This window comes from Stomoxys calcitrans, chromosome 4 (genome assembly GCF_963082655.1).
Source record: "Stomoxys calcitrans chromosome 4, idStoCalc2.1, whole genome shotgun sequence".
NCBI classification, from domain to species: domain Eukaryota; kingdom Metazoa; phylum Arthropoda; class Insecta; order Diptera; family Muscidae; genus Stomoxys; species Stomoxys calcitrans.
Genome location: NC_081555.1, coordinates 114,900,384 through 114,920,709, shown reverse-complemented (window position 1 = coordinate 114,920,709; position 20,326 = coordinate 114,900,384). Strand labels below are relative to the sequence as shown.

The 20,326-nt window shown below is 42.6% G+C and overlaps 1 protein-coding gene across 2 annotated transcripts in view; it reads right to left on the bottom strand.

Moving 5' to 3' along the window:
• Positions 1–20,326, bottom strand: part of LOC106081977 (uncharacterized) — a 433,937-nt gene that overhangs the window by 72,471 nt on the left and 341,140 nt on the right. For both annotated transcript variants that reach the window (XM_059367022.1, XM_059367023.1), the window contains one exon: positions 17,794–18,209. The gene's annotated coding sequence lies outside the window, so the exon portion shown is untranslated. The remainder of the gene's footprint in view (positions 1–17,793; positions 18,210–20,326) is intronic.

Here is a 20,326-nt window from a genome sequence, read left to right as displayed (position 1 = left end):
TTTTCAAGTGACAACATGCCTTCGAAAATGTCTTCTTCAGGATATTGATTGTTGTTGTTGTTGTTGTTGTTTTTTTAAGAGACTCTAATAAGGAAAATGATACTTGTGGGAAGTGAACTTGCCTGCATTGAAGCCCATGGTTTGCAGTGATCGTGTGTAGTTTTAAAGTGAATTGTTATTGGTTATTGGTAAGTTAATATTTAGGATCTTGTGCCCCCAATATAAGGCAATACAGCCTTCATTGGGCTTGCAATAGAGCAAACTCAGTGGATGAGGAAAAAGCCATGTTAACTATTGAAGGGAATGTACGCCCAATTTGACATTGAGGATTAAAGGGAAGGAAACATTAAAAAAATGGTTAGACCGGGTCAAGCCATGGTGGTGTAATATGGATCAATGATCCATGATGGATCATTGACCTCTATTGACCTTTATAATAACGAAATATATCTGGCATTACTTGCGAAGAAGTTGTACTGCATGGCGCCCCATCTAGCCATCATGCCACTTAAAACCAATGGAGCATTGAGTATTGCATATCAATGGATAATGAGAAGGATTAACAACGAATTGGTCTAATGCCTGGCAAAATTAGAAAATTACTACACCACCAATGGGTGATAGGTGGAGACTGGCATTGTTCAACGGAAGAATACATGGATGACAAGATGTACACTAGAAAGTTCAACGCTAAAATTGAACAAGTAAAAGCGTGCTATGGATGCCATGGATCGCATTTGTCGAGTTCTTTTCCCGGCATCTCTTCCTAGGCAAAAAAAAGGATATAAGAAAAGATTTGCTCTGCTTTTAGAGCGATATCAAGATATGGTCCGGTTTGGGTCACAATTAAATTACAATGTTGGAGACCTGTGCAAAATGTCAGACAATTCGAATAAGAATTGCGCCCTTTGGGGGCTCAAGAAGTAAAATAGAGATATCGATTTATATGGCAGCTGTATCGGGCTATAGACCGATTCAGACCATAATGTATGTTGATGGTCACGAGAGGATCTGTCGCACAAAATTTCAGACAAATCGGATAATAATTGCGACCTCTAGAGGCTCAAAAAGTCAAGATCCCAGATCGGTTTATATGGCAGCTTTATCAGATTATGAACCGATTTGAACCTTATTTGACACAGTTGTTGAAAGTAGGAATAAAATACGCAGTGCAAAATTTCAGCCAAATCGGATGAGAATAGCGCCCTTTAGAAGCTCAAGAAGTCAAGACGCAAGATCGGTTTATATGACAGCTATATCAGGTTATAGACCGATTTGAATCATATTTGACACAGTTGTTGGATATCATAAAAAAACACGATGTGCAAAATTTCATTCCAATCGAATAAGAATTGCGCATTCTAGGGGCTCAAGAAGTCAAGTCCCCAGATCTGTTTATATGACAGCTATGTCAGGTTATGAACCGATTTACACCATACTTGGCACAGTTGTTGGATATCATAACAAAATACGACGTGCAAAATTTCATTCCAATCGGATAAGAATTGCGCACTCTAGAGGCTCAAGAAGTCAAGACCCAAGATCGGTTTATATGCAGCTATGTCAGGTTATAGACCGATCTGAATCATATTTGGCACAGTTGTTGAAAATAGGAATAAAATACGCAATGCAAAATTTTAGACAAATCGAATAGGAATTGTGCACTCTAGAAGCTCAAAAAGTCAAGACCCAAGATCGGTTTATATGGCAGCTATATCAGGTTATGAACCGATTTGAACCATACTTGGCACAGTTATTGAATATCATAGCAAAACACGTCGTGCAAAATTTCATTCCAATCGGATAAGAATTGCGCACTCTAGAGGCTCAAGAAGTCAAGACCCAAGATCGGTTTATATGGCAGCTATATCAGGTTATGAACCGATTTGAACCATACTTAGCACAGTTGTTGAATATCAGAAAAAAACACGTCGTGCAAAATTTCATTCCAATCGGATAAGAATTGCGCATTGTAGAGTCTCAAGAAGTCAAGACCCAAGATCGGTTTATATGCCAGCTATATCAAAACATGGACCGGTATGGCCCATTTACAATACCAACCGACCTACACTAATAAAACGTATTTGTGCAAAATGTTAAGCGGCTAGCTTTACTCCTTCGGAAGTTAGCGTGCTTTAGACAGAAAGACGGACGGATGGACGGACGGACAGACGGACGGACATGAGAAACAAGGGAATAGTAAAACCGGACCCCCCCTAACGTTGACAACCCACGCAAACGAAAAAAGGACCATGTTTTGCGGATCTGCACCTGGAAGGTCTCTATAAAGAGAAGGTGCAGTATACGCACTGGCAGATGTATTAGAGAAGGCAGATATTACCGCCTTACAGGAAGTGCGATGGACTGGGAATGGCGTCACTACAACACCAAACAGTGACGAACTTTACTATAGCTGCCGTAACACGAGGCATGAATTTGGCTGTCTATTTGTGGTTAGTCGGAGACTGAAACACTTTGTCCCCAGCTTTACTCCGGTGGACGAGCGGCTAGCCACAATCCGCATAAAAGCCAAATTCTTCAACATCAGTCTTATTTGTAACCATGCCCCGACGGAAGACAAAGACGAGAAGACCAAGGATATTTTCTACGAGCGCCTAGAGAGAGAATATGACCGCTGCCCCGCCCATGATATTAAAATCGTTCTGGGAGATTTTAATGCGAATAGTCGGAAAGTTTAGCATTCACGAGGTAACGTCCAGTAATGGGTTGAAGCTGATAGACATGGTAGTTGGTAGCACCAGATTTCAACATAAAAATATTCACAAAGCCACATGGTTGTCACCCGATCAAAACACGAGAAACCAAATTGATCACGTTGTGATAGATGGAAGGCATTCATCCAGCGTGTTAGATGTATGATCGATGCGTAGAGCGAATATAGATGCGGATCATTACCTTGTTGCAGCAAAGGTTCGCACCCGTTTAAACATGGCGAGGAAAGTACGATCTGACACTGCGCGGTAGCTGGACATTGAAAAGCTGCAAACACAACAAATGGCAATGGCATACTCCACTCGACTGACCCAACAGCTTGATGAAAGCACTCCTTGTTCCGATTATATAATGGCGCAGTGGCGAACTATTGCCCGCCCCATGGAAAATGCCGCGAAATATGTACTTGCGTACCGAAAGCCTCCTCCAAGAAACCCATGGTACGACCAAGAGTGTCGAGATGCTACTGAAGCCAAGAATGCGGCATATAGAGCAACCCTGCAATCAGAAGCAACGCACCAGATGAAGAAGAGGTATCGGGAGAAAAGGGGAGAGGAGAAACATCTATTCCGCAGAAAGAAAAAGGAAATAGAAAGACTTGAATGTGAGCGAATTGAGATGTACAGGAGACAGAATGAAGTCCGGAAATTCTACCAAAGAATTAAACATCAAACCGATGGCAGAGACAAAGAAGGAAATCTGGTAAATAACACAGATAACATGCTGAGGATATGGAAAGAATATTTTACCCAACTGCTAGTGTCTGACGATGGCGGCGAAGAGGATACCGCAGAACCTATTCCTGACCATGGTATAGAATGTTTAATTCCTAGACAGAATAAGGTCCAAGTAGCAGTGTCCCGACTAAAGAACAACAAGGCAGCAGGAGTCGACGGGTTACCCGCTGAACGATTTAAGACCGGAGGCGACACGCTAATAAGACGTATGCTTATCTGCGCAATCTGGCTAGAAAACGTCAGATGATTGGAACCTCAGCATACCATGTCCCGTACACAAGAAAGGAGACAAGACGGAATGTGCCAACTACAGAGGAATAAGTCTCCTCCCCGTCGCATACAAGATACTCTCGAGCAAACTGTGTGAAAGATTAAAACCTAAAGTCAATGAGATAATTGGGCCCTATCAATGCGACTTTAGATCTGGTAAATCACATTAGACCAGAAAACCACACTGCGCCAAATCCTGGAAAAGACCCGAGAAGGACATCACTTTGTTGACTACAAAGCCGCCTTCGATACTCCTTTACGTTCAAAGGTATTTCAAGCCATGTCTGAGTTTGGTATCCCTGCCAAATTAATAAGACTCTGCAGGATGACACCTGCTGATGCGCGTTCCTCAGTAAGAATAGGAAAGAATCTCTCCGAACCATTTAATACCAAGCGAGGTTTCAGACAAGGAGACAGCCTGTCGTGCGATTTCTTTTATATCCCGTTGGAGAAGATTATACGAGATGCAGATGTGAATAGAAAATGCTACTCGTCTATGCCGACGACATCGATATCATAGGTCGGTCATCGGAAGTAATAACTGAAGCCTTTGAAGGAAACGAAAGAGAGTCAGTGAAAATGGGTCTGGCAGTAAATGGAGATAAGACGAAATGGATGGTTTCAACTCCCAAAAAGCCTTGCACAACCGAGCAGATGAAGAAAATAGAGAAAATTAGGAACCATAACCTTGAGATAGTCAGTAACGTTATCTAACCAAACCAAAACGAATGACACCAGTTTTGAGATTAAGCGAAGAATAGTATTGGCAAGCAGATGCTACTTTGGTCTAAGTAACCAGTTTAGAAACAAGGCCACCTCTCGACAGACGAAGATTACACTTTACAAGACACTGATACTACCCGTGCTGTTATATGGTTCTGAGGCATGAGAACTTGTGAAAACAGATGAGACAAAGCTTGGAGTATTTGAGAGCACGATTCTTCGTAAATTATATGGACCAGTTTGCGTTAATGGAAAATATTGGCGTCGTATGAACCACGAGCTGTATGAGATGCATGACGACGATAGCATAGTTACACATATCAAATTACAACGGTTGACCTAGCCAACGGGTCATGTTGTCAGAATGGATGAAGAAGCTCCAGCAAAGAAGTCTTTTGAAGGCAAACACCGTGGTACACGCAAACCGGGACGACCAAAAGCCCGATGGAAAGATCAAGTGGTGAGAGACACCTCGAAACTTGGTGTCACAGATTTTAGAATGAGCGCAGAAGATCGGATACGTGAATCGGTCCATAACCTGATAAAGCTCCGATATAAACTGATCTCCCGATTTCACTTCTTCAGCCCCTATATGCAAAATGACATCTACCAAGATCTCAAACGTCCAAGCCAAGTATAGCCTGAGTCGGTCCATAACCGGATATAACTCCAATAGCATAGCAATTCTTATGTATTAGCCTTTGGTTGCCGGTGCAAAGATCTTGACAAATGCGTTCCATGGTGGAGGGTATATAAGATTGGGCCCTGCCGAACATAGCATGTTTATTTTCTTTGCAACAGCTTTTAATCCTTTGATACAATATCCACAGGTTTTTGATGCACTTGTACTGTATTGGTTAACAATAACAATTCAAATGTTCAATGTTAGATTGAAAACTGATTAAAATGTCTGCATAGTCATCCAATTTACAGTTAAAATAGTGGTAATGCACATTCGATCAAACATGGCACTGTTATCAGAAGCGTGACCCTATCACGCTTCTGATAACAGTGTTTACCGTTAATATTTCTTCCCCTAAAATACTAAGGGTAGCGGCTCTACTTTTATGGTTGCACTTTGGGGGATTCACCCAATATGTGGATACGTGCTAATGGATAAGGTCACTGTTTATTACTACGGAAGTTATAGCCAGGCACTGTGCGATAAGCCACATGGTAGCGCCATAGGAATGGCGCATAATGCAGAAGCCGTCTTGGTGACAATGAGTAAGAGACGATCGAATGCTTGCTCTGTTTATGTGCGGCTGCACAACAGGGATGGGAAAGTCAGTATTATAGTTTTTATACCCTACACCACTACTATGGTAAAGGGTATTATAATTTAGTGAATTTAGTGAATTTGTTCGTAACACCCTGAAGGAAGAGCGATAGACCGACCCAATGATGAGTATATCAATTGACTGCGAATCACTTTTTAATCCGTCTGTCAATCCAATTTCACTGAAATTTGTAACAGTGAGTTGTTTTAGACTTCTCGACATCCTTATTCAATATGGTTCAGTTAGGTGGAGATTTAGATATGGTTGCCACACAGACCGATCTCTCGATTGAGGGTCTTGGGCCCATAAAATGCGCATTTATTGTCGGATTTCGCTGAATCCTGGGACAATGAGTTGTGTTAGAACTCTTGGCATTCTTGTTTAATTTGGCCGAAATAGTTCCAGATTTGGATATAGCCGCCGATCTCTCGATTTAGGGTCTAGGGCCCATAATAGGAGCATTTTTTGTCCGCTTTCGCTGAAATTTGGTATAGCGAGTTGCATAAAGCCTCTCGTCATCCTTGGTCAATACGGCTCATATCGGTCTAGATTTGGATATAGCTGCCGTATATGCCGATCTCCCGATTTAAGGTTAAAGGCCCACAAAACTTGAATTTATTAATCTATTTTGCTGAAATAAGGCGCAATGAGTTGCGTTAGGCCCCTCGACATTTGTACCGAGTATGGTTAAGACCTGTCTATATTTCGATGTGACTGCCATATAGACCGATCTCTCGATTTAAGGTTTTGGCCCCATTCTAGGGACATTTATGGTTCGAGTTGTTCATAACGAGTTGAGTTAAGCTCCTCCAAATCCCTGTGCAATACGACCCAGATCAGTCCATATTTGGATATAGCTGTCATATATACTGGTCTCCCGATTTAAGGTTTTAGCACAATGAGTTTTGGTAGGCCCTTCGGCATTCGTCCCGAGTAAGGTCAAGATCAGGCTATATTTGAATGCCTTTAAGTAAGAATGAATGAAAAAATTAAAGTTCTTGGATTAATAAAAGCACGCTTATTACTCAAATTTCGCTGAAATTTAGCACAGTGGGCTGTTTTAGGCCCTTAAAAGCCTAAGAACTTAATCGGTAATTTCCAAAACATCGCCGCTTGTGTGTATGGTTGAAATGTTTTCCAAAACGACATGAGAAAAACGAGTAAATGTAGACATAGCATTAAAAGTATTGGTTGCCCAAAAAGTAATTGCGGTTTTTTAAAAGAAAGTAAATGCATTTTTAATAAAACTTAGAATGAACTTTAATCAAATATACTTTTTTTACACTTTTTTTCTAAAGCAAGCTAAAAGTAACAGCTAATAACTGACAGAAGAAAGAATCCAATTACAGAGTCACAAGCTGAGAAAAAATTGTCAACGCCGACTATATGAAAAATCCGCGATTACTTTTTGGGCAACCCAATAGAATACCTCAATACTAGGAGCAAAAAAAAAATTCAAATAGAATCACAAATCAATTTGGCATCGCGAACAATTTCTCAAAATTTCCAGGTGAACAATAGGCGCCCGGAACACCCAGTGCACGTGATCTTAGCCACACCTCAACTCTTACCTTACGATATTTCAAAAGAGTTATCTCTATTCGTTACCATACGGTTGAGTTTTTATTAGTTTTTTCGATTCTATACCACAGTGCAATATGTCATCACTTTCCCACATGACCTACACAAGCTATTACTTGCCGCATCTATTCTACATAAGTGAGCTCTTAGCCCTATGTGCTCCGTTATGGTACGCCCTTTACTCGGACTATGTCGCCCCGAAAGGCTACGGATTAACCGAGTCTATTGATGGCAGTTCTCTAGCCATCATTGCCATATCGTCGGCTCTTTCATACTCCCTTACTTCGCTGTGCCCCGCACCCAAACGATGTGGGCTGTGGCATTCTTAGAGAAGACGTGAATCTCCTTCTTAAACTCCAAGAATGTTCGTGTCCTTATCGTTCTGGTTGTTATTACCCTGATGGCCTGTTGGCTGTCCGTAAAAATTTTCGTACTCGTAGTCCTCGCGATAACACAATACCACCTCAAGCATTCAGTGATCGCCTGGATCATCGTCTGCAGGACCGTATTATGGTCAAACAGTCAAAATTAAATCTCAGTCCCAGGGTTCTCAATATAGCAAATGACTGGGCTAGGCCCAGAGGTCTCAGTGTTTACCCAGAGAAGATGGAAATATGCTCGTTCACGAGGAAGACGAACGTGGACCAACTTAACGCACCATGTTTCCTCAATAAGACGATTTCGATATCTGACAAAGTCAAATACTTAGGCGTAATCTTGAACAGGAAACTGAATTGGAAGTGTCACATTCAGGAGCGTACTGAGAAGGCTCGCAGATGTTGGGCACTATGTAGACGGGCCGTGGGATCGAAATGGGGCCTGAATCCGAGGATAGTCCACTGGCCCTACAGGAGTGTGATTAGACCAATACTTATTTACGCCTCAGTAGTTTGGTGGACTGCTATGGAGATAAAGTGCAACATAAGGACCAAACAACAGGTTCAGAGAACATCTTGTCTTGGCATAGGTGGAGCGATGAGGACCACGCCCACTAGGGCACTGGAGACTATTCTAGATATCCTACCCATTGACATACAGATTAAGTGTGAGGCAGCCACTGCGGCTATAAGACTTAAGGCGATGGGAGAATGGATACCACCTCAGTATAATCGAGGCGACGATAGGAAACCTGGAAGGAAGGGAAGAGGTTTCCGATCGGATACCTAAAATGAACCTTGAAGTAAAGTGTGAGGCAATGCTGCCATCGGAACAGTCTAGGATTAAGATCATGTTACACGAATGGCTCAAAGCTAGAGAACAGAGTGTGCCTGGGGGTTTACATTGAGAACACAGGGACTGAGATCTGTTTTAGACTGCCTGACCATAATACGGTCCTGCAGGCGGAGATCCGGGCGATCACGAAATGCGTCAAGTGGTGTGGTGCTAACGCGAGGACATCGAGTGTGAACATCTTTACGGACAGTAAAATTGCCATAAGGGCAATAACAACCAGGACGGTAAGGTCACGAACAGACTCGAAGTGTAAGAAGGAGATTAACGCCTTCTCTAAGGATGAAAAAATCCGCATCGTTTGGGTGCCGGGCCATAACGGAATAAGGGGATACGAAAGCGCAGACGATTTGGCGGTGAAGGCCAGAGGACTGCAGTCAATAAACTTGGTTAACCCGTAGCTTTTGGGGTCGACGCAGTACGAGTTGAGGGAGTGGGCAATGAATGCGCATACAACATTGTGGAACAGCGAAACGGTCGGTAGGACGGCGAAAATCGCAAGGGGGGATCCAGATCGTGAGAAGACGAGGCTATTACTGAAAGGAAGTAAGAAGGAGGTCAGTATAGCTATTGGTATCATAACGGGAGCCATAGGACTACGAGCTCACTTATGTTAAATCGGTGCGGCAAGTGATAGCATGTGTAGGGCATGCGGGGAAGATGATGAGACTTTGGAGCATTTCTTTTGTCATTGCCGGGCTTTCGCATTTAGCAGATACCAGTACTTAGATGGGGACACAACCACAGACATGAACCACCTTGGGGGAGTGGCATGGAAAACAATTAAGGATTTTGTAAGTAGCACGGAATTCCTAATTTAGATTTTCTTTTTATACCCTCCACCATAGGATGGGGGTATACTAATTTCGTCATTCTGTTTATAACTCCTCGAAATATTGGTCTAAGACCCCATAAAGTATTGGGTTGCCCAAAAAGAAATTGCGGATTTTTTAAAAGAAAGTAAATGCATTTTTAATAAAACTTAGAATGAACTTTAATCAAATATACTTTTTTTAAACTTATTTTCTAAAGCAAGCTAAAAGTAACAGCTGATAACTGACAGAACAAAGAATGCAATTACAGAGTCACAAGCTGTGAAAAAAATTGTCAACGCCGTCTATATGAAATATCCGCAATTACTTTTTGGGCCACCCAATATATATATTCTTGATCGTTGTAATATTTTATGTCGATCTAGCCATGTCCGTCCTTCTGTCCGTCCGTCGGTCTGTCTGTCTGTCGAAAGCACGCTAACTTCCGAAGGAGTAAAGCTAGCCGCTTGAAATTTTGCACAAATACTTCTTATTAGTGTAGGTCGGTTGGGATTGTAAATGGGTCACATCGGTCCACGTTTCGATATAGCCGCCATATAAACCGGTCTGGGATCTTGACATCTTGAGCCGCTAGAGGGCACAATTCTAATCCCATTTGGCTGAAATTTTGCACGACTTTTTACTATATGACTTCCAACAACTGTGCTAAGTATGGTCTAAATCGGTTCATAACCTGATATGGCTGTCATATAAACCGATCTGGGATCTTAACTTCTTGAGCCACTAGAGGGCGCAATTCTTATCCGATTTCGCTGAAATTTTGCATGACGTGTTTTGTTATGACTTTTAACAACTGTGTCAAGTATGGTTGAAATCGGTCCATAACCTGATACAGCTGTCATATAAACCGATCTGGGGTCTTGACTTCTTGAGCTTCCAGAGGGCGCAATTCTTATCCGATTTAGCTGAAATTTTGCATGAGGTGTTTTACTATGACTTCCAACAACTGTGCAAAGTATGGTCTAAATCGATCCATAACCTGATATAGCTGCCATATAAACCGATCTTGAATCTTGACTTCTTGAGCCACTAGAGGGCGCAGTACTTATCCGATTTGGCTGATATTTGGCATGAGATGTTTTCTTATGACTTCCAACAACTGTGCCAAGTATGGGTGAAATCGTTGCATAACCTGATATAGCTGTCATATAAACCGATCTGGGGTCTTGACTTCTTGAGCCTTTGGAGGGCGCAAATCCTATTCGATTTAGCTGAAATTTTGCATGAGGTGTTTAACTATGACTTCCAACAACTGTGTCAAGTATGGGTGAAATCGTTGCATAACCTGATATAGCTGTCATATAAACCGATCTGGGGTCTTGACTTCTTGAGCCTTTGGAGGGCGCAAATCCTATTCGATTTAGCTGAAATTTTGCATGAGGTGTTTTACTATGAGTTACAACAACTGTGCCAAATATGGTTTAAATCGATCCATAACCTGATATAGCTGCCATTTAAAACGGTCTGGGATCTTGACTTCTTGAGCCACTAGAGGGCGCAGTACTTATCCGATTTGGCTTAAATTATGTACAACGGCTTCTCCTATGACCTTCAACATGCGTATCAATTATGGCCCGAATAGGTCTATGGCCTGATATAGCCCCCATACAAATCGATCTCTCTATTTTACTTCTTGAGCCCCTTAAGGGCGCAAATCTTATTCGATTTGGCCGAAATTTTACACCGTGACTTCTACTATGGTCTCCAACATTCATTCCATTATGACCGGAATCGAACCATAACTTGATATAGCTCCAATAGCATAGCAATTATTTTCTTTTAGCCTTTCCTTTGTTTGCCTAAAAAGAGACATCGGGAAAAGAACTCGGCAAATGCGATCCATGGTGGAGGGTATATAAGATTTGGCCCGGCCGAACTTAGCACGCTGTTGCTTGTTCGAGGTTACTTTTTTGTGTATTTAGAGCTGACAACAAGCCGATTACTGGCTTAGGTGTATGTCCATGGGGCGGATTAATATCTGCCCCCTCTTTTCAACCTAACCTAACCTAGGGGGCGTTATAGTTATCGCACCGTCTTTGCGAGGACTCCTTGTGTTGCAAACCAAACTAATGAGGCGTAAGTAAGTGTTGCTCTAATCACGCTTCTGTAGTGGAGTATTCCCGGATTCAGGCGCCATTTCGAGCCTGCGAACAGTCTACCTAGTGCCCGACATTTGTGAGTCTTTTCGGTATGCTCCCAAAAGTTGCCTATCCATGATATTTCACCTTGTCAGATATCGAAATCATTCTTTTGTAGAAACGTCGACGAAGACAAAGGTGGCCAAATTGGCCCACCTTTGTCTTCGTCGTTAACAGGTAGATGTCATGGCCATAGGCTGACATTGATACCCCTAGATCTAGCACAGACTTATGTCATCTCTTGGCCTTTCTGCATAGCTGATTAGGACTCCTAACCTTAGGAGTATTTGTCTGCATAGCGGACGGATTCAAATCTCTTCTTATTCAGCATAGGAGTGGTCACCCAAAAGGAGCGGCGATAAAATGCCCCCTTGGCTAGCCCTGTACCACCTTCTCCCTCAATTTTGGCATGGAACCCACAATTTACCCACCTGTGCCTTGGCATATGGTTTATTGAGCCTCTAAGAACCCGGTCCACCGGGTACTGGTCATCTAAAAGTTGGATCAGTGTGTCGCTCATCACTTTGTTAAAAGTTCCCTCGATGTCAAAGCCTACCGCCAATGTGCATACCTTGGCATCGAAGGATTCTTCTATTTTATGAACAACTTCAGGACAGTCTCCCTTAACCTTCGCTAGACAAAGGCATGCTATTTGTTTCTGAGCAGTTCGCAGGATGTTCTACTATTTATCATGGTTTGCAAAATACGTTCCATGGTTTTGAATAGAAAAGAAGTAGAACTTATGGGTCTGTAGGCTTTTGGTGCCGCATAACTTGCGTTGTCGGGCTTGGGTATAAATACCATTCTTGCCTCCTGCCAGGCTTTCGGAGCAAATGCAAATCCTAGCAACGCTGTGAAATGGAAATCCTAGCCATGCTGCATACATGACCGCCAGAAAGATTAGAGGCGATCATTAGTAACGCCGGAAATATTTCATCAAGCCCGGATGACTTAAATGGCTGGAAGCTTCGCAAGGCTCCATTTACAACAACTCCTTTGATCAACCTCAATATTGCAAGATTCTGGTGTCTCCATCAGTTCCGTCGTTATTGTAAGCGCAATGATCACAGAATATTTCAATTTCGACGACTTAGCCGGCATACCCGATATGGTGAGCGGCACCACGTGGGTTGGCTTTGCCCGATTTTGAGATTGATAGTGCCTAGAATTATTTTGTCGTCCTTAAAACTTTTTTTTTATCAAAATTCTTTGCACAAATCATCGCACCATCTCATCTCATATGTATGTCCGTGGCAAATCAACGCACTACGTAGCATCCTTCCCTTGAGCCGACAAGTGGGATGTATTAAATCAACAGCAGTTAAGGAATAAACGTAAACACTGCCAGAAGTGATTTTCACCAACATCAACGGCAGTTGTGGCTCTTTATTATTAACACGATCGCCCCCCAAAAACTTCTTGTTGAGCGAATCCCAAAGCGAATGAGCAAACGAACATCTTCTTCATGGATGGCTGCCGCCATGGGAAAGAGTGGTGGGTCGAAGTCAGCTACTTAAGACAACAAAGAATGGTAGAATCAACACAGAGAAAAGTGTTCGACGTGGTTCGAATCGGTGTTTCGCTTCTCATAATGATCAGAGTATATCATCAAAGCACCTACTTTATGGGTTGAAACATGGCAATTTGCGGCTGTGTGAAGACGTCCCGGAGACGTGTCCGTACAGCCAGCCGTCTGGCGTTTTGGGCAAATATCCGCTACAAAATTCGCATACACTGACGCTGCAGCATAACCACCAAATGTGTGCGAATGCCCTTCGGTATGAAATGAAAAGGGTTTCTTCCTTTTTTCTTTTCTCTACATCTCTTGCTGTGGGGGTTTCCACTTCCAGGCCCCCTGTCTAAGTGAAATGCAGGGTTTTATTTTGGTGTTGCTTCCCTTTCGTATGTGTTTTTTTTTTTGTGCTGTCCAAAGTTTGTCGGCGGCGTTGCGTAGTTTTGGTTATCTGTAATTTTGCAGTCATACGAGTTGGATGGTAGTTTGGCGAATGAGTGAGTGCTGAGTGTGTTGAAAAATTTACATTTTGATGTTAACCGACAACCGGAGGGCCAATGCTGCCAAACTGTGTGAATGCTTGAGTAGATCCTTTTAAGACAGGGTTGCCAAACTAGATATGAAAGTTAGGGTTTAAGGATTTATGGAAACTTTAACAACTTTCCTCATCAAATTCCGTCTGTCTTTCCAAAGATTATTACAAAACAAGTAAAAACGTGCTAAAATCGGCTGGGCCGAAGCTTATAAATATTACCTTCTTTTAGAACAGGGTTGCCAAACTAGATATGAAAGTCGAGGGTTTAAGGGTTTATGGAAACTTTACAACGTTCCTCATCAAATTCCGCCTGTCTTTCCAAAGATTATTATAAAACAAGTAAAAGCGTGCTAAAATCTGCCGGGCCGATATAACTTCCTTTTAGGACAGGGTTGCCAAAATAGGAATAAAAGTCGGGCTTTTCCAATGATTATTACAAAACAAGTAAAAATGTGCTAAAATCGGCTGGGGCGTTTCTTTTATCAGGTTCTTTGGTATCCCGGTATCACTTTACAGGCAACCAAAGGATACTGGAACCGAATTGCTTTGCTATTGAAGCTGTATCTGGCTGTATAAAACGATTCGGGCCATACTAGGCTGGGATGTTGGAATCCATAGTAAATGCCATTGTGCAAAATTTCAACCAAATGCTATAAGAATTTGCCCTTATGGAGGCTCTAGGAATAAAAACAGGAGATGGCTTCATATGGGAGCTTTATCAGGTTATGAAACGTTTCAGACCATATTAAGCGGCGAATGGAAATTCTACAACCATGTACGGCAGTAGTAGTCCCTCAAGCGACTTCGCTACTAGTTAGGGCAGGGAGATCGGTAAGTACGACTCTCCCCTACTCGGGTCCTTTCCAGCTTTCAGTAGTGGGATTACTCGGCCCATCTTCCAGACATCGGATACTAAAAGTGTGTTCCAGGTAGATGCAGATTCTTTAGCATCCGTGTAGAGATTCCGTCGGGTGCCCAACGCCTTGGATGACTTGGTGCCATGGATGACATTTGCAACTTCGTCCACGGTAAATTGCGATACCGTGGATACCACGAATGACTCTCCTCCCAGCCTTGTCACTCTGGGGATGCTCAATAAATTGGTCATTGAAGAACCAGGCGCTTCTCTTCCGAACGGTCACAGTTATGTTTCAAAAAGTGTCCTGCCATCCCTTCCTTCGGGCATGACAGGATCTGTCCTGACTTTACAGTGGACCCCAGCTTTCCTAAAGCTGAACCTAAGATACATTGCCCCAAGTGTTCCAAAAATTCCGCCTGTTTATTTTCAGATTCCCCTGGCTGATTCTATGGCAAGTGGGGTCCATGCAATGAATCCCATCACGCTCGTCAGCTAGTACCACTGCCTGAGCCGGGAAATTGGGCCGCACTTGCGGTATTCGACCGGCTGGTATAAAGCGAGCGGCTGTTGCGTTAATGATGTCGCGGAACGTTCTCTTGGCAATTAGCTCATTTGCGGGGGCGCCACAGCTCACTGAAGCGGCGTTTGAAGCACTCTGTGAAGCCAACCCAATCGGCCTTCTTCTGATTGATATACATCCGGCGCTCAGATGTATATCATCAGGTGTATGTCAGTTGATGGTGAGTTTTATGTTGAGGTGGTCTAATCCCAAAGAAATGGCGGCTTGCTGGGATAAGTCATTTATTAGATCAGGGGATGCAATGGAAATGTCTGGCGAGCTGCTACACCTCTTCGTAACCCTAGTGGGGGCATCCTCATTCACCGTGCAAAACGTGGAGCCTTCAATCTGCTTTGCCAAAGCTATGCCCCACTGGTCGTTGATTAGCGGAGAATGACATTTAACGTAATGCGCCTTCGAGTTTCCTAAAACTAGACGATTATGGCCAAAGAGTAGCCCACTAAAGTCGGGCCAGTAAACTAGGACATTAATTGGGTCTCAACAACCAACCGGCGGGTTGCCCAAAAAGTAATTGCGGATTTTTCATATAGTCAGCGTTGACAATTTTTTTTACAGCTTGTGACTCTGTAATTGCATTCTTTCTTCTGTCAGTTATCAGCTGTTACTTTTAGCTTGCTTTCGAAAAAAGGTGTAAAAAAAGTATATTTGATTAAAGTTCATTCTAAGTTTTATTAAAAATGCAGTTACTTTCTTTTAAAAAATCCGCAATTACTTTTTGGGCAACCCAATACATGTTGTATAGCTTTGTCTCGGCAGTTCAAGGCTATCTGCTATCCTCATACACTCCATGCAGTGGTCATTAGCGCTAGGCGCAGGCAAGATGGGTCTATACTGCATGGATTGGTGTATCACGAAGGACAATTCCCCATCTCCACTCCTTAAGCCATATTTGGCACATTGCATCTGTGACAACTGTGCAGGCTGCACGTGTTAGTCAGCTTTATCTCTTGGATAGCTGCAACAATATGTTCTTCCGACTCATAAAATCTACTAATTGGTTGATCTTGCCTCCGAGATCTTTGCCATTCAATTTCAAGAAAAATACACTTCCCAGCACTGGCCTGGCAATATTGGACAGGGGTGCTGTGGTTGCGTGTATTTTCCGCATTGTATCTGTGACATCTGTGCAGGCTGCAGGTGTTAGTCAGCTTTGCCTCTTCGATAGCTACAACCAATATGTTCTTCCGACTCATAAATTCTACTAACTTGTCGATCTTGAGTCCGAGATCTTTGCCATTCAATTGCAAAAAAAAATACACTTCCCAGCACTGGCCTGGCAATATTGGACAGGGGTGATTTTGTTGCGTGTATTTTCCGCACGGAAAAGGTCGGAGGGGTCACATAGTCCGACGAGGCGGACGACAAAAACGCTTGTGACCCAACCGCCCACTCCATGCAACGGTTACACCTCGCCGAGACGGTCCTATGATCAAGACGATTCTGGAAAATTTATTAGATCCAGGGTCCGGGGTTCTTTTTAATCCCTGCAGGTACCAGAAGCATGCGAAAAAGGCACTCCGGGATATGCTTCTTTCTTCCATGACGAAAAAAGGACGAACATGTACACTGAGGCGGCTGCCCTTTCCGATGATGGACTCCATCGGGTCAATCCGGTATATACAACCGGCTGCCAGGGGATTGGATTAAAATTTGTGTCCAAGTATGTAGGAGGCACTATACCTAATAAAAACACCACAAATAGATTGACCCATTATATCAATGTGTGACTCAAATGAATGGTATTTGATTTAGAAAACGAATCTGATATCCCATTTTGGGGCTAAGTGAACTTATTTTCCGACCATGGCAATATGGGGCTCAAACCAAAGTTATATGGCAGTAAAGAAAAAAATTGATATATTTTTTCAGGGCAAAGTGTTGGAGTGGCAAAAGAACCCCCCAGCCGTAAATATTTATGATCAGTGATTTAAATGAAAGGTAAATTGCAAATTTTGCCCATGAACATTCCACTAAGGAACAGGGGCAAGCTTCTCACATATCAATGAGTGCAGTTCGATTCAAGTTTAAGCTCAATGATAAGTGGCCTCCTCCTTATAGCCGAGTCCGAACGGCGTGCCGCAGTGCAACAACTCTTTGGAGAGAAGTTTTACATGGCATAGTACCTCACAATTTTTTCTGATGGTCTCGCCAGGATTCGAACCCAGGCGTTCAACGTCATAGGCAGACATGCTAACCTCTGCGCTACGGTGACCTCCAATTTGAATGAAAGGTATTTGATATTAAAGCACGAATTTGATATCCTTTCGGGGGGGCCATCCCACCCCCGAAAAGCTATCCCCCCTACAGTAATTTCCAAAAAGCCATGTCTAGGAGTTGGTGTTGAGAATCAAGTGAATATATTCTTAGGTTCTTAAAGTAACCTTAAAACAAAAATTTGGTATCCATTGTTTGGGTTGGGTGCCTACAGGGAGGCCCTACGCCCAAAACCTTGCCTAAGGATATACAGATATATCACGACAATCTGAGAATCTGATAACCAATTGAGTCATGTTTTTTGGGGGAGTGGGGGCAAACACCCAAAATCGGCCATATCTACCGACCATGACAGTGTGAGGCTCAAATGAAAGCTATTTGAAAGTAGAGCACGAACCATATATTTACTTTAAGGCCCAGTGCCTGGGCGTGACTCCACCCCCAAAATAGCCTCAAACTTGACGTATCTACCGACCATAGTAAAATAGGGCTTAAATTAAGAGTATAAGAGAGCAGTAGACCGGTCCCGATTGGCCAATGGTTTAAAGAATTCAAATTTTGACTTACCTTTCCATACTGCCGTTATGGCAACCAACGTGATAATCACCTCCTCCAGCAACATGCGGCAACCATGATGCAGCAGTCCCGTCGCTGTCAAAATCACATACGCATGCGCATGAAGAATACATCTTGGGAGCGTAAGTGTGAGGATAACGAGTTAACGAGATGAGTTTTTGCGGCCTTTTGCTGATTTTTAATGCCGATACAAGTTAACTTTTTTGGATTGATTAGCTTAAGGAGGCAACTAAGACGTTGACGGTGATTCGGATGCTGATGCCATCCATGGCTGTTCTAGGTGATGCAACCACCACCTCCTTTTTCTCTGTAGTGATATATTACACTGGTGAATGGAATGAGTGCCACTGGCACTTTTCGAATTGCCAAACTTTCAGCATGCTCCTCCGAATGAACACAAAAGTGTACTGAAAAGTAAGAGAGTTATTCACATTATTTTGGAATGCGACGGCATTTAATATTAAAAAATGTGGGATTTTTAGCACATTACACATGAAAATTGAGAAAAGCAAGATTTTTTATGAAAACTAGAACTTAGTAGTTAAGATGATTTCACATAATGCCAAAAAAAAAGTAAAAGCCTGCTAAGTTTGGCCGGGCCGAATCTTGGGAACCCAACACCATATATTCTGCTAAAAATCTAACAAAATAAATTTAGATGAAGGGCACAATTTTTGATTTCATATACCAAACTACTGGCAAACTAGCAAAAATTAAAGCTTCCAGGAACCGAATAAGGATAATCGAGAGACCGGTTTATATGGGAGCCATACCAGGTTATAGACCGATTTGGACCGTACTTGGCACAGTTGTTGAAAGTCATAAAAGAACACTGTGAAGTATTTTAACCAAGTTGGAAGAAAATTGCGGCTTCCAGGGGCTAAAGATGTCAAATTGGGAGATCGGTCTATATGGGAGCTTTATCAGGTCATAGGCTGATTTGGCACAGTTATTGGAAGTCATAACAGAAGACCACATGAAAAATTTCAGCCAAGTCGGACAAAAATTGGGTCTTGTAAAGGCTCAAGAATTCAAATCGGGAGATCGGTTCATATGGGAGATATATCCGGTTATAGACCGATTTGGTTCGTACTTTGGCACAGTTATTGGAAGTCATAACAGAAGACCACATGAAAAATTTCAGCCAAATCGGACAAAAATTGGGTCTTGTAAAGGCTCAAGAATTCAAATCGGGAGATCGGTTCATATGGGAGATATATCCGGTTATAGACCGATTTGATTCGCACTTGACATCGTGGTTGAAAGTCATAACAGAACACTATGTGCAAAATTTCAGCCATATCCGAAAAAAGTTGCGGCTTGTAAGCGCTCAAGAAGTCAAATCGGGAGATCGGTTTTTATGGGAGCTATATCGGTTTATGAACCGTACTTGGCACAGTTATTAAAAACCATAACAAGACACTACATGAAAAATTTCAGCCAAATCGTACAAAAATTACGGCTTCCAGGGGCTAAAGATGTCAAATTGGGAGATCTATAGACCGATCTCCCAATTTGACATCTTTAGCCCCTGAAAGCCGTAAGAAGCTTTATCAGGTTATAGGCCGATATGGCACAGTTGTTGGAAGCCATAACAGAACAATCAAATTTTTAGACAAATCGAACAAAAATTGCGGCTTATAAGGGGTTAAGAAGTCATTTCGGGATATCGGTTTACATATGAGCTATATCAGGTTATAGACCGGATTGGACCGTACCTGGCACAGTTGTTGGAAGTCATAACGTAACATCACAGGCAAAATTTTGAGCGAAATCGGGAAAAAATAGGTTTGTAAGGACTCAAGCATTGAAATCGCGAGATCGATTTATATGGGAGCTGTATCAGGTTATAGACCTATTCGGACCTCACTAAAGACTTTTGAGAAGTTCATAGAAACATATCTTAGGGCAAGATCCCTGGAGATCGCCTGTCGCGGCAGCAGCATGCATATAGTAAAGGAAAATCCACTGAAACAGCCCCTCACGACCTAGTCGGCTACATAGAGGGTTCTCTCGCTGTCAAGGAACAAACAATGTTGGCATTTCTTGACATCGAAGGTGCTTTCAATAATGTAAAAGCGACGTCACTCATCAAGGAGTTGGAGTTGCCAGGCATAAACTCTACCATAAGAAAGTTTATTAAAAACTTACTTACTAAAAGATGCAATACGCAGGCTTGGGATCTGTGGATATAAACAGATGGGTCAGCAGAGGAACACTTCCAGGAGGTGTACTGTTTCCTTTACTTTGGAATATAGTCATTAATAAAATATTATTGTCTCTGGAAGAAAAAGGCGTAAACGTGATAGCGTATACTGATGACGTGGCAATATCGGTTATGGGAAAGTTTCCCAGCACTCTAAGAGATATACTTCAGGAAGTTCTACGTGCAACAGCAAAGTAGGCTACCGAAAGTGGTCTAGGTATAAATCCGTGCAAGACGGAAGTAGTTCTTTTCAGCAGGAGATACAAGTTGCCTACAGTGGCACCTGTCGCCATGGGTGGAGATAATGTTCCATTTACA